Source organism: Gavialis gangeticus, unplaced genomic scaffold, assembly GCF_001723915.1.
Source record: "Gavialis gangeticus isolate Ggan-Ray unplaced genomic scaffold, GavGan_comp1, whole genome shotgun sequence".
Lineage (NCBI taxonomy): Eukaryota > Metazoa > Chordata > Crocodylia > Gavialidae > Gavialis > Gavialis gangeticus.
In genome coordinates, this window is record NW_017729022.1 from 16,159,303 (window position 1) to 16,169,217 (window position 9,915).

Below are 9,915 nucleotides of genomic sequence, written 5' to 3' on the forward strand. Positions count from 1 at the left end.
CCCCCCCCCCGGCCCCCCCACTCAAGGCAAGATCATCCCCTGACTAAAGTATCCCAGCCAAGCGTCTGTTCAATCTGCTCTTGCAAGTTTCCAAAAATGGAGATTCCATAACTTCTCTAGGGAGCTTGTTCCAACACCTGATGAGTCTCACAGTCAGAAAATTCCTCCTATTTTCCAGCTTCAATTCCCCTGCTGTACCTTGAGGCTATTGTTCCTAATCCTGTCCCCTACAACCACAGAGAAAAACCCATCTCCATCCTCTGTATTAATCGCCCTTCAGGTATTTGAAGACTGTTATCAAATCCCCTCTTAGTCTTCTCTTCTCCAAGCTAAATAGCCCTGGCTCTTGCTGCTTTTCCTTATGAGCCTTGACTCTTAGGCTCCTGATCATTTCTGTTGCCCTACACTAGACTCTTTCTAAATTGTCCACATCTTTCTTAAAGTGTGGGGCCCAAAACTGGACACAGTACCCCAGGTGCTGAATAGAGTGAAATAAATACTTCTCTTGATTTGCAAGTGACACTCTTGTTAATACAACCCAGGATGCTGTTGGCTTAAAAAATTTTTTTTTTGCAACAAGAGCACACTATTGGCTCATATTCAGTCTATGGTTCACTGTAACCCCCTAGGTCCTTTGCTGTAGTACTGTAACCTAGCCAGTCATTCCAGTGGTGACATGTAGGAAGTGCAAGGAGGTGCACATGCACCCCCTGAGAACACCGGTGCACCCCTGTTAGGTCATGCTCCCTGCCTAGTTGGCAGGCAGAGAGTCAAGTGGGAGCATCAGTGCCCCCTCCGCAAACGGTGTCCGGGGAGCGGGACTTCTAGCAAAAGTGGCCGCGCCACTTCCAGAAGTGAGTGAGCTGCTTTTTGGTGAGTGAGATTGGCTGCAGGAGACCCCCCCGGTCAGCATGATTGGCGACTGCGGGACCTACCCCCGACATTGGGATTGGCCTGGTCAGTGGGATCAGCCACCAAGGGACCTCCACACCCTGGTCAGTGGGATTGCTGCTGGGGGACCCCCACCCCAGTCGCTGACTGGTGTCAGGGGGGCAGATGCCCCCCCAGACTCAAGAGGCACCAGTCACCCATGAGTCATTTCCCAGTCTGTATTTGTGCATGCTATCAGTCCATCCCAAGCACAGGACTTTGCACATGTCCAATACCTGGCCACATGCAGACTCATAGGAGGAGAAACACTCAGATGTTTGTCTTAGCTTTCCACTGACTTCGACTATTGTGTAACACAAAGGGTGGGCACCATGCAGCCAGATGTTAGTTGATTCAGCTGTTGAACTTGATAAACATCTTTTTTGTCTTTTCAGGAACACAAAAAAGTATATATTTACAATCAGTAGCGAGTTTCATAGGGAAAGCATGGAAAACCACTTATTTCTGTATTGGGTTTGATTTACTCTCATTTTGGAAGGTGTGCAAAGAGCACTGCTGTGTGTCAGCAGGTGAAGCTGCATCTTTATTCCCAATGGAGGTGAGGCGGTCTTTGTGCTGCCTGAAGTTCTACACCAGGGAAAGCAGCTTTTATGTGAAGCCTGGACTTCAAAGGAAATATTTGAGTAAAGGATACCCACACAATGTTCTGAAATTCCATTTAGGTGACAGAACTCTTCATCTTCAGCCTCTGTAGGATTCTAGCTGCAGTGGATAGGGAAGTAAGAGAATACATTCATGAAACAGTTATTGGAAATTGTGTGTGCTAACATTTGAATTTCAAAAATTTTCAACCAGCTGAAGTAGGAGTCAGTATTTGGAGACTGTAAGAGCAAGTCTAAGGTCTCTTGGTGAAATGGGGAGTGTGCATCTGATAGACCTCCCTGCACAGGCTACCACCATCCCTGTGTCAGCAGATAAAGGCATGGGCCCTGTATTCATGAATCATCTATACTTTTAGGATTCCTATATGTCACATACTTTTAAAAAGCTTTATGACATTTTCATTGCTTTGTGTATTGACCACACATTGGCATTTTATTATGTATAGATAATATAGGCAGCCATTGGAATTATCGCTCAAACACAACTGCTTACTGGAATTACATTTCTGCGTTCATAATGAATTGTGTCCCTGGATGGGCAGACAGGATGGAAGCTATATGGACCCCATCTATATAGATCACCCTGAAATGACATCAGTAGCAATACAAGGAGGGTAATGGACGTCCCTTCAAGGTCTGATCCTACAAGGCACAATGTACCCCTTGAGGTATTTAGTGCGTCGTGATGGACCTGAGCCGCCTGAACCCTTACTGTATATTACTTTGTTTTTATGGCAGTATGACATAGCTGCAGCTACTGTTAACTATGGACTCTCCATTAATTTAATATACTAGCTTATCTTTTGGTATTGTTCATTTGGGGAAGTCAAGGGAAATCAGAAATGTAATGGGTCAGCAAGGCAGCTTTTACGAAGATAACACTGTGTTGATGGGAGGGCGTCCTTTTCCTCTGACACAAATTGCTGAGTTGGTACTCTAGCATTCCTTTCTTTTGTAAATATGGAGGGGTCATGAAATGTTGTTGATTCTTCTTTATTAGTAGTGGAGAGGGAAGGAAAAGTAAAGAGGATATAGACCCTCAAATACATTCTTCCTTCCTTAGGGTCATAGTGGCAGTCAGAAAGCTGGCCCAAGATTGCTGGCCTATAACCAGAGATTTGTTCAGTAGACAAGATTAAAGTTGAAGGTACTAGAATATTCTGCAAAGACCTCCTCTCACCTGTTTAGTGAGAGGAGACATGACAGAATTATACAAAATAATGAATCACATAGAGTAGAGTACTCCTATTTAATACTTCTCATAAAACAAGAAACAATAGAAAGGAAACAATTTGGAACTGCTAAAGGGAAATGCTTTGTTTCACAGGGCATAATTAGTGTGGAATCCATCTTTGTTAAGTACCACTTATACCTTTCTTGTTGGGTAACTTGAGAGTTGAAAGAACTCAGGGTTAAAGAATGAAATAGAATCAATCCTCCATTATGTATGGACACCACAACAAATTAAAATATATTTGTCTCTTACAATGTATTTTGAAAGGGCAGGTGACTTTTGCTTTCAGTAAAATATAGCATTAATCAGTGAAGGAAGCTGCTCAACAGACCTAGACCTCTTTCTACTGTGAGGCTCCAACAAAAATAGTTTTCATTCTCCTATAGCTTTAGGCCTGATGCTCAAAATCTGTCTAAACAACAGATGAGTCAAAAACATATCAGTAAATGTAAAAGATAAAATAGTCTCACAATATTTGGGTGTAATCTCTATCATTATTTTTTGTGTGTTGGAGTCATGATTATATTATATTTCTGCTTTTAAATTTTTGCTTGCACGAATGCAGCATTTAGGTTGTGGTAGGACAGGATTGTCTTAAGCTATAAAATCTTTTACAAGATTAAAGAAACCCTTAAAACAGAGATACAAACACAGAACACTGCCTGTCGCCACTGATTTTCTTCTTTTTTAATGTATTATGTCACACTGCCACTCACTCTGTTTATTCTGCACAAGACATATTGGAGACTGTCTGCCTCCAGTATTATTTTCATTGCACTGCACTGATAGCAGAGTCATTTATCTTTAAGGGTCTTATTCAATAAAAATATATCCATCTTCCATGGTGTGCAACATAGATGTCTCTTTTATTGAAATCAGCCTTTATAGATAACTTGGCTCTCCATCCAATGCAATGAAGTTAAAATCAGTTTCCAACTGACTTGTGAGTCTTCGCCAGTCATGTGTAGAGCTGCATAGTTTTTTGTTGAATTTGGAACATAAAGATAAATGGCCTCTTTGCCAGTGATGTGTAGTGGAATGAAATAAGAGGCAGGCAGTGCCCATTGTGCCTTGCCCTTAAGTATCTTTAGATACTACTTCTCAGAATATTAATGTTCTTCCATACTTATGACTGTAAATGTGCATACAGTTATTTACAACTCCTTGGGCAGAAATGATGTGATTGCATGTTGTTTGGTTGCTAGTAAAAAGGGCCACCTTCAGCTCATCTTTCTGCGAAAGTAATGTTCCACACAAACGTATCTTTGTCTATTCTATAATCGTCTGATCTCTCATTTGAGTTGCTCCTAAGGAATTAACACTAGAACAATACTAACTTCTTTTTTATTTCCGTGCCTATAAGGAACAGATTCTGATTAATTCAGAAAGGTTTGTGTGCCTTTGGTTTCTGATTTGTATGAGATTTAACAATTTATTAAATGATGTTATTTTGGATATCTAAGTCCATATACCTAGATAGAATAGATTATTATTAATTTAGGACTTTTCTACCAGGTGAGGGGATAAAACATGGAACCAATTTAAAACTTACTAGAGGTTCATTACACAGGATTAAATAAGTGGAAAAGCATTGGATGCTTCCAGGGGCATTTCCAAGTGAAGTATTCCCAGACCAAGCTGTTAAAAATCTTGCTCAGACATACTAAAAATATATCCAGTGTAAACACTGCCTTTCTTACCATTAGGAAGAAATATGGTTATTTTTTCCACCTAAATTACTGCTCCAGTTTGACTTTGCGTATTGTTTTAGCCAAAATGTGCAGTGATCCAGCATTTACCCTTGTTACAGTCAACTTTAATAATCCTCCAAGTTCAGTAGAGTTATTCCTTTTAGGAAGATTAATCTTTGGGATGAAATTTTTGATGGCCCTGTATAGTAGTATGACAAGGCCAGAGGAAACTGCTCCATTTCTCACCTTCCTCTGTACAGAAGCAGTCAGTCAAATTCCTCCAGTTCTTCACAAGTGAATTGGCCAATACCCCAGCGTATACCCTAAAGACTGCAGAAAGCCCCCATAAGAGAAGGTTAGGAAATGCTGCCATGGGTTGGTGGTTGAACTCTGTCATTGTATAAGACAGGGGTGCCCAACCTCCCAGTTGCAGCACAAATCGAGCCTGTGGTGCTGTGTCATTCAGCCTGCAAGGCTCCCCATGAGTCCAGAAACTCAGTAGCAGAAGTGCAGTGGCACTGCTTTCCTGCTGCCAAATCTCCAGACCCATGGAGACCCTGGGCCTTGTGTGCTGGATCTGGTGTCTGATCCCAGCATGCAGGGCTGGGTTGGGGTAGCACTAAGTCCCAGGGCCTGATCTCGGTGTGGGGAGGCTGGAAAGAGGTGGATCCAGGCCCCAAAGCCCAATCTGTCCTGCAGATGGCCCGATCTGGCCCACAGATGGGCTCTGTGCCACTCCTCTAGCCCATAGGACCAAACGATTGAGCACCACTGGCATAAGGGATGGAGAGATTCATTTTCAGAGGATCCTATTTACATGAATATCATGGACCCTATACTTTTTATAATGCAAAGAATACTGTGGGCATGCTCTATAGTTGGATAGAGCAGTTGCATTCTTCTGCTGATGATTGTTCTCTCTGAAGTTTGCTCACTTGGTCTCTGGGGGAATCTTTGCTAATGAAAGGTGGCCTCTAAAACTATTGCACACTTTTGTGGCCAATGTATAAAGTAGTATGATCAGGAGAATTCTTACTTATTCTATGGAGGTTCTTGTGCCATGATAATCACTGTATTAACTGAGCACCTTCCAATAGTGCATTAACTGATGTGAGTAACATCTGTTACATGTATGTTTTCTCATCTTCTCCCCAGAGGGAGAAGAGTGGGCAGCACAGTATCTTATTTTGTCAGGGTATTTTTGTTTTAATATGCATGTCAGCTGAAGTCAAACCCGTAACATTTTTTATGCTTAAGTACCTGTATTTAATGTGTCGGGGAACAGCGGCCCCAAGGTCACGGTGGGCCAAGGGTGGTATCGGATAGGAAGAGGCAGGAGTAGCGGCGAGGAGTCTGAGCGGTACGGGACTCACGGTGCGGTTTCAAACCATGTGTATTTTATTTACTTACACTACTGGAGCGTAGGCAGAGAAGCTTGCGTCAGTTACAGTGTTAACGAGAACAAACAACAAAGGGGTCTGTCGGCCCCTGGGGTTCTCAAGTGAGCCCTTGCTTTCTAGCCGGAGCTAGGTGCGGCTGCCCAACTCGACAGTCCCAGGGCTGGTCAACAGCTTATTGAATGGGTAACAAACAATGAAAACTGCAACACAGTGTGACGCCAGTCCAAGGTGGACAAACAGATGATCGGTGCCGAGGTCGATGAAGAGTGATGCTGAGGTTACTGCTGGGTATGGTGAAACGAAGCTGTAGTCGAAGTGAGTCGGGTTGATCAGAATCGTAGTCAGGATCAGTGCCAAAATCAGTCCGGTAGCCAGGAGATCAATACGAGAACGAAGGGGAATCGAATAGCCAATTTGCAATGAGGAGAAGACCAGTAGGCCTGAAGCCCTCCAGAAGAGCAGTCCCTACAGCCGCAGCCTCTGCTCTCTGGATCGATCTCTCCCTGCCTCACAGTCCTTGCCAAGGCAGCCTCTGCTTACAGGTGGAGCACAGTCTCCCCTCACACACCCACCACCACACTGACTGAGAGAATAACAACAACAAAAACCCCCCAAAGGTGGGGGCTCACAATCCCTTTATGGCAACCAAATGGCCAATCAGGTTGCTTGTTTTGAAGAATTTTCTAGTTCTATGAAGTCATGCTCTTAGCCAGACTGAGCATGCCTCTGATTAGATTCTGTATATGACTGAGCATGCGCATGGTGGAAAAGTAGGTCACGCTTGATTGACAAGCCAACAGGTCACCCAGGGGGCACATGCTGGGCACCCTGTGGAATTTTCCATTAACCTGGCTTGTTCGCGCATGTCAAACTTAACCCTTGTGTTGTCAGCATACATTCAAAATTTGGTCCGGACATAATGATAAATTATGCACGATCCATGAAGCCAAATAGGTTCTCATTTCAATGCTCATTTCCTTATTATAAACAACTACTGAAACAGGCTTAGCCTAGATATCTTAAATATTCATATTGTTCATGCCATAAAGAGCCGCATTCACAGCTGTACTTGAAAAGTGCTTAGACACTTGACGAAGGTGGTAGACAGGATGGACCTTTCCTCCTCCCTCCTCCTCACAATCTGGGGATTACCAGGACAGTTCCCCTACCATCCTCAAAGGATCACCCTTCTAGCTTGGGCTGAGCTTCCCTGAGCAAATTTAGTGATAGTATTGAGATGGTGGCCAGGCACAAAGGTTCAAAAAGCCTGAGGAGGAACATATATAATCTATGCAGGTTTCTGTAAGCAGCCTAGGCTAGATAACAGGCCATGTGTTCACCTTCGGGGGTGGGCAAACATGCTTCCTGGACTGAGGCCAACAGGTTGGGGGCACTTCTGTGGGACTCCCCAGGCTGCCAGAGACTGCGGAGTGCATTGGCCATCCCTGATTGGCTACTGGGCATGGCTGAGCATGCCCCCAAGCCATTGCCCCTGCACACACCCTCTCCACCCTAGTATTCATAGTACGCCCTTTCCCCTCTCCCTCCTGCTACCTGCCTGTAGCTGACAGATGGCAGGGAGGGGGGCCCAGGGAGAGAGTCTGTGCCTGCTTGTCTCTGGGCGAGCTTGGGGGTAGGGCTGCTGGGTACTTCACTAGAGCTTGACTGAGCAATTGCTGCAGCTGAGTGCTAGCATGCCTTCCTGTGAGGAGGGAGGGTTGTGGGGGCCACAAAGGAACCTGGGATACCAGAAAACAGTGATCTAACTTGAATTGGTAAGGGATCTGGTACAGAAGTTTGGTCTAACCTAAATTGATTAGATTTGAGTGCACATCAAACAGATCTATCTTAGATGCACATCAAACAGATCTATCTTAGACCAGGTTACACCATTTTTAGAGCAGTCTAAGAGCACCAAATTTCTGTATGGTTATGGGTTTGGATCAATTTCCAATCACTTAGATCAGTTTATATCTATATCTGGCTTGTATGTGGTAAGGGAACTCTGTGTCATTTGCGTATTTCTGATTCTACCTAATGGTTGAATATAGAAGGAGAATTGAATCTTTTGGGACTCCACATATAAGAAGTTTAATGGGGGACTGTAATAGAGCACAGGGTGTGCTCTGTTACTCCCAGAGGCGTGGGCAGCAGCAGAGCAGCCTGATGCTGGTTGTTTCTCCAGTCAGGTGTAATTACTAGGGGTGTGAGAAGTGGGCCCTATTTGATTCAGATTCGGATTTGGCCCGTATCGGGGTCAGTGATTCAATTAATTGATTTGGATCACTGTCCCTGTTTTGATTCGGCCAAATCTGAATTTGAAGATTTCATGCTGATTCAGAGAATCAGCGTTTTGGCCATAGACACAGCTTTAAATGTTTTTTCTACATACCTTGAGGTACCAGCATGGCTCATGAATGCTGCGATGCTGGGGCAGATGTAATGTCCCACAGGAGTGCGGAGGCAGGTGGGGAGGCTTATGTGCTCAGCTCAGAAGTGGACTGGAAGTACCTTTGGTCCACTTCCAGGTCTGCCAGGGAGTGCACAGCCCCCACCCCCGTACCCCTCCGGCTTGGTGATTGGCCACAGGGGGACCCCAGGTGCCCCCCCCAGACCCAGGAGCCCCCAGTGCACTCCCCAGTGGACCTGGTAGTGGACCAGGAGTGCTTCTGGTCCACTTTCAGGTCTGCTGCCAAGTGTGCTAGGGAGCCACCCATGCTTCTGTGGGACACTCCAAGAGCCCCAGCATCGGAGCATTCATGAGCCACCTGATACCTAGTGGTATGTAGAAAAAACATTTAAAGCTGCATGTATGTCCAAATTGCCGAATCTCTCTGCATTGATTCGGAGGGTTCTGATTCGATATGGAGAGATTAAAGGGTCCTCTGATTTAATTCATATTCAGAGATTTGGCCACTGAATCAAGCTAAATCTCCACCAAATTGGGTCAGGGATCCAAGCTTTGTACAGCCCTACTAATTATCTGATTGGGAACGGGGCCCAGCTCTTCACTATAAGAGCAGGGCCCTGAGAGGTAAAGCCAGCAGTCTGCTGATAACTCTGGGAGAATACCATCTGGCTGGAGCTGCTGCTCATGACATATTGGAGGTAAGGGCAGGAGCTATGGGGATGGCTGGAGGTTCTGGGTCCTGGGGCATGACCTAAAATTACACCCTTCTGGGGCTGGATGGTGTGGTGGGACTGACAGTGGTGGGGTAGTCTCCAGGAAATGCCACACCTGGGGCCTCCCCAGTGAAGGGCGAGTATGGGGTGCCAGAAAGTCTCAGCCCCCGCTGCCTTGTGGATGACCCTGTGGAGGGGAAAGTCTAGGGGAGCACACTCTGAAGAACAAAGCAAGGAGCCCAGGCTCACTGTGATCTCTGAGGAGGAGTCCTGGCCAGGGAAACGGGCAAGAGACAGCACACAGGCTCACGGCAAGTTCTGAGGCTGCACTAGGTGGGAGTGAAGCTCCAGGGTGGTGGGGCCCTGAGCCTACTATGGGGAGCTATGTGCAAAGCTCCTGGGGCAAGGGGATAAGGGGACTGTAGCCCAGTCTAAGCCAGGCGGTAAGGCCCACTGTCAGGAAAGGGATGGGGCTCGGAGCCCAGAGTGGGAATGGGGCTTGGAGCCCTTAGTGATGTACAGAAGGAGAGCCCAGTGTGAAGGCATGGGGACTGTGAGCTCCAGTGGGAAGTGACTCCCATGTGAGACTCTGGAGCTCGGGTCCCAGTGTGAGGCACTGCAGGAACATGGATGCCATCTGCGAGGCATGGGACACAGTAAAAGGGAGGTTGGAGCTGAGACCCTTGACATCAGGGCAAGTAAATGGGCAGCCTCTCTCCTTATTGACATCTTTTAATCATTATCAGCAAGGTGTAGCTGGTGAGGTAGGTGGGTGATTTGCCCAGAGACAAGTGGGTGGGCCAATGAATGGACAGGCTCCAGGATGCCCACTTGTTACAGGGACATAGATGATGCATAAGTGTTGGCAGTGGCGGGGTAAGGGGCACAACTCTTTAACCAATTCTTCACCTCTG

At 45.8% G+C, this 9,915-nt stretch overlaps 1 long non-coding RNA gene across 1 annotated transcript; it reads right to left on the bottom strand.

The window, feature by feature from the left end:
• Positions 1–1,316: 1,316 nt before the first annotated feature.
• Positions 1,317–5,020, bottom strand: LOC109295669. The gene is made up of 2 exons (XR_002096811.1): positions 3,119–5,020; positions 1,317–1,653 (listed from the first exon to the last, which is right to left on the bottom strand). It is a non-coding gene; the product is annotated as an uncharacterized LOC109295669 (long non-coding RNA).
• Between the last annotated feature and the right edge of the window lie 4,895 nt (positions 5,021–9,915).